At 45.5% G+C, this 5,465-nt stretch overlaps 1 long non-coding RNA gene across 1 annotated transcript in view; it reads right to left on the reverse strand.

Moving 5' to 3' along the window:
* Positions 1 to 5,465, reverse strand: part of LOC140106014 (uncharacterized) — a 340,407-nt gene that overhangs the window by 174,553 nt on the left and 160,389 nt on the right. The gene's annotated exons all lie outside the window — the stretch shown is intronic.

The raw sequence follows: 5,465 nt of genomic DNA on the forward strand, positions 1-5,465 counted from the left end.
TTTCTAGTTTGAGCCTCATGTGATGCTGAGTTCCTGATGACTTTGCTCACTCAGCTTTTACTGACCTGCAACTACATCATGTACTCTAATCACACCCAGAGCTGCAATGTTGATGAGTAAATTGTTATTGTACAATCTTCTCTTTATAAAGGAGATGACCTCAAACCTAAGGCGGAGGAGTCAGTTGTGTGTACAAATGTGGCAAGAGTTATCATGACCACCGCTACTACTAGATCTAGACACCATGATAATAGTGTAGTGTTACTTCTGTAGGACTCCCCATATCACACCCAAAAATAAGTACAGATGATCAAAACAAATACAGATCCCACAGCAGACCCCCCCCTCCGGACCACATCCCCTACACAAATACAGACCTCAGACCAGACCCCTACGCAGAGACCCCTAAACAAATACAGCCCCCCCCCTACACAAATACAGACCTCCCAGACCCCCTACATAAATACTCATATCAGAGCAGACCCCCTACTCAAATATAGACCCCACATCAGACCCAGTACACAAATACTGACCCCAGACCCCCTACATAAATACTCAGATCAGAGCAGACCCCCTACTCAAATATAGACCCCACATCAGACCCAGTGCACAAATACTGACCCCAGACCCCCTACATAAATACTGATATCAGAGTACACCCCCTACTGAAATATAGACCCCAGACCAGATCCAGTACACAATAACAAACCCCAGACCCAGTACACAAATACAGATACCAGACCGGACTCAGTAAACAAATACAGACCCCCAGACCCCCTAAACAAATACAGACCGCAGATGACACATCGGACCCCAGACTGGACACTCCGTGACAATTCCTACCCTACCCCACACCCACAAAACAATTACAGACCCCAGTCCATACCACTAGGTACAGGCCCCTGACTAGGTTCCTAAATAAATACAGACATCAGGCAATAACCAGAAAACTTAACAATAGCAGAAACCAGACCAGAACCCAGAACACATACAGAATTAATATCTGACCCTTAAACAAGTACAGACCCCAGATGACACGTCCTAAACGAGTGCAGACCCAAGACTTGAATATAAATTGATCTAAATATAGGCCCCAAACAGAACACCCTAAAGAAATAGACCCAATGAGACCCTAAAACAAATACAGACCCAAGACCACACTCCTAAAATCACATATAGAATATCTAATCAACAGTGGCGTAACTAGAAGCTGATGGGCCCCTGTGCAAAGTCTGCGCCGGGCCCCCGACTATAATCTATGGTTTATAGTAATAGTCTTCTCATATGGGAAAGTGACACCATAAGGGCCCCCTAAACCTCTTGGGCCCAGGTGCGACCCCAACCTCTGCACCCCCTCAAGTTACGCCCCTGCTAATCAAGAGAAACCCCAGACCTTACACCTAACCAGGTACAAACCTGGGACCAGAACCCTTATATGAATACAGATCCCAGACCAAACACTCTGTATAAATAGTCCTGCATCTAGTACAGAACAGCTAGAGACTGGATTTGAGACGAGATTGACAGATCTGGGAATCTGGTTTATAGCGCAGTCCTGTGCATGGAGACAACACATCCATGAGGCGCAGAGGTTATATATCGCTGTCTGTGTATATTATACAGGACTCATCTACATGACTCCGAGGATGAATTACAGCCCTGGGGGAGTGAAGAGATATAGCAGAACCCCCTGCGCTATCTACTCCTGGGGACTATAAGTAAAGCAGCAAAGTCCTATGTAAACCGGCAGTCCTATGTAAACTACTTCTATTAATAATAATGATCCTTCTGGCGTCCTATCCTATAGAAAACCAGAGCCTCCACCGCTCTGTGCACCGGGCCCCGACTGCACAGGCCCAGACTCAGCAGGGGATCTATCTCTGTGCTACTAATTTTAGGTATACAAGTGTGTGTATATATATATATTACACTCACCGGCCACTTTATTAGGTACACCATGCTAGTAACGGGTTGGACCCCCTTTTGCCTTCAGAACTGCCTCAATTCTTCGTGGCATAGATACAACAAGGTGCTGGAAGCTCCTCAGAGATTTTGCTCCATAGTGACATGATGGCATCACACAGTTGCCGCAGATTTGTCGGCTGCACATCCATGATGCGAATCTCCCGTTCCACCACATCCCAAAGATGCTCTATTGGATTGAGATCTGGTGACTGTGGAGCCATTTGTGTCCAGTGACCTCATTGTCATGTTCAAGAAACCAGTCTGAGATGATTCCAGCTTTATGACATGGCGCATTATCCTGCTGAAAGTAGCCATCAGATGTTACAGGGTACATTGTGGTCATAAAGGGATGGACATGGTCAGCAACAATACTCAGGTAGGCTGTGGCGTTGTACCAAGGGGCCCAAAGAGTGCCAAGAAAATATTCCCCACACCATGACACCACCACCACCAGCCTGAACCGTTATACAAGGCAGGATGGATCCATGCTTTCATGTTGTTGACGCCAAATTCTGACCCTACCATCCGAATGTCGCAGCAGAAATCGAGACTCATCAGACCAGGCAATGTTTTTCCAATCTTCTACTGTCCAATTTCGATGAGCTTGTGCAAATTGTAGCTGCAGTTTCCTGTTCTTAGCTGAAAGGAGTGGCACCCGGTGTGGTCTTCTGCTGCTGTAGCCCATCTGCCTCAAAGTTCCACGTACTGTGCGTTCAGAGATGCTCTTCTGCCTACCTTGGTTGTAACGGGTGGCGATTTGAGTCACTGTTGCCTTTCTATCAGCTCGAACCAGTCTGCCCATTCTCCTCTGACCTCTGGCATCAACAAGGCATTTCCGCCCACAGAACTGCCGCTCACTGGATGTTTTTTCTTTTTCGGACCATTCTCTGTAAACCCTAGGGATGGTTGTGCGTGAAAATCCCAGTAGATCAGCAGTTTCTGAAATACTCAGACCAGCCCTTCTGGCACCAACAACCATGCCACGTTCAAAGGCCTCAAATCACCTTTCTTCCCCATACTGATGCTCGGTTTGAACTGCAGGAGATTGTCTTGACCATGTCTACATGCCTAAATGCACTGAGTTGCCGCCATGTGATTGGCTGATTAGAAATTAAGTGTTAATGAGCAGTTGGACAGGTGTACCTAATAAAGTGGCCAGTGAGTGTATGTATGTATATATATATATATTTGTAGTTAAGAATCTGGGATGAGGTGGGGCGTTAATGAGCTCAGGAAGTGGGAAAGGTAGAGGAGAGAGTTTCGGTAAAATGAGGTGCAGAAGATATCTGCTTGTATGTTCTCTCTGTGTTTGCGTGGGTTTCCTCGGGGTCCTCTGGTTTCCTCCCACACTCCAAAACACACTGGTAGGATGATTAGATTGTGAGCCTCATTGAGGACAGGGACTGATGTGACAAGTTCTGTGCAGCGCTGCGTAATCTGTGTGCACTATATAAATAAAGGAATTATTATTATTATGTATCCAGGAGAAGTCGTCATGTTGTTCTGGGGAGAGAGAAACGAAAGGAGAAGTGGACAAAACATTTACTAACTTCACAGTTATAATAAAAAAAATCTGCCTTCTAGACCTGACCCCAATCATGGACCACAGGATCCCGATCCTACACAAACACTCTTTGGAATGTTACATATCAGGATTTGCTTTAATAATAATATAATAATAATAATAATTCCTTTATATATATAGCGCACACAGATTTCGCAGCGCTGCACAGAGCTTGTCACATCAGTCCCTGTCCCCATGGGGCTCACAATCTAATCAACCTACCATTATGTTTTGGAGTGTGGGAGGAAACCGGAGGACCCAGAGGAATCCCACCGAACACGGAGAGAACATACAAACTCAAAACATACAGATCATAAAGGATGTAAGTGAATTAATTTATTATTTCAATTTCCCATGGAAAACAGATATGAAAGAGTTAAAAACAATCTTAAAAAAACTGGGTGATACTCAGGGGTACTAGCCATCATAAGCTGCCCCCCCGAAACCTGCCCTCGGGGCGCTCAGTGCTGCAGAATATACATAATTAATACAACACTGCAATCTCCATAGTAATAAATCCGACAGGGCAGAACAAATCACATCCACACATTCATGAGCACAGACCCGGCTCCATACACAGGCACAGCAGGGGGAAGGACACATAATAATCTAAAATAAATGTAACAAATGTCTTTGGTTAATCATATCTTTATGTATGTTCTTAGTGGCAGCAGAACTGTGGATTTATGTTCCAGGATTGTAGCTTCTCCAAATGCACTGGGGTGTGTGCCTCTCCTGACCCTGTACCATGTATTATCCATAACATGTGATATTATTACACTGCAGACATCCCATCCCCTCCTGACCCTGTACCATGTATCATCCATAACATGTGATATTATTACACTGCAGACATCCCGGCCCCTCCTGACCCTGTACCATGTATCATCCATAACATGTGATATTATTACACTGCAGACGTCCCAGCCCCTCCTGACCCTATACCATGTATCATCCATAACATGTGATATTATTACACTGCAGACATCCCGGCCCCTCCTGACCCTGTACCATGTATCATCCATAACATGTGATATTATTACACTGCAGACATCCCGGCCCCTCCTGACCCTGTACCATGTATCATCCATAACATGTGATATTATTACACTGCAGACATCCCGGCCCCTCCTGACCCTGTACCATGTATCATCCATAACATGTGATATTATTACACTGCAGACATCCCATCCCCTCCTGACCCTGTACCATGTATCATCCATAACATGTGATATTATTACACTGCAGACATCCCGGCCCCTCCTGACCCTGTACCATGTATCATCCATAACATGTGATATTATTACACTGCAGACGTCCCAGCCCCTCCTGACCCTATACCATGTATCATCCATAACATGTGATATTATTACACTGCAGACATCCCGGCCCCTCCTGACCCTGTACCATGTATCATCCATAACATGTGATATTATTACACTGCAGACATCCCGGCCCCTCCTGACCCTGTACCATGTATCATCCATAACATGTGATATTATTACACTGCAGACATCCCGGCCCCTCCTGACCCTGTACCATGTATCATCCATAACATGTGATATTATTACACTGCAGACATCCCATCCCCTCCTGACCCTGTACCATGTATCATCCATAACATGTGATATTATTACACTGCAGACATCCCGGCCCCTCCTGACCCTGTACCATGTATCATCCATAACATGTGATATTATTACACTGCAGACGTCCCAGCCCCTCCTGACCCTATACCATGTATCATCCATAACATGTGATATTATTACACTGCAGACATCCCGGCCCCTCCTGACCCTGTACCATGTATCATCCATAACATGTGATATTATTACACTGCAGACATCCCGGCCCCTCCTGACCCTGTACCATGTATCATCCATAACATGTGATATTATTACACTGCAGACATCCCGGCCCCTCCTGACCCTGTACC

The sequence above is a fragment of the Engystomops pustulosus genome, chromosome 11 (assembly GCF_040894005.1).
Source record: "Engystomops pustulosus chromosome 11, aEngPut4.maternal, whole genome shotgun sequence".
Taxonomy (NCBI): domain Eukaryota; kingdom Metazoa; phylum Chordata; class Amphibia; order Anura; family Leptodactylidae; genus Engystomops; species Engystomops pustulosus.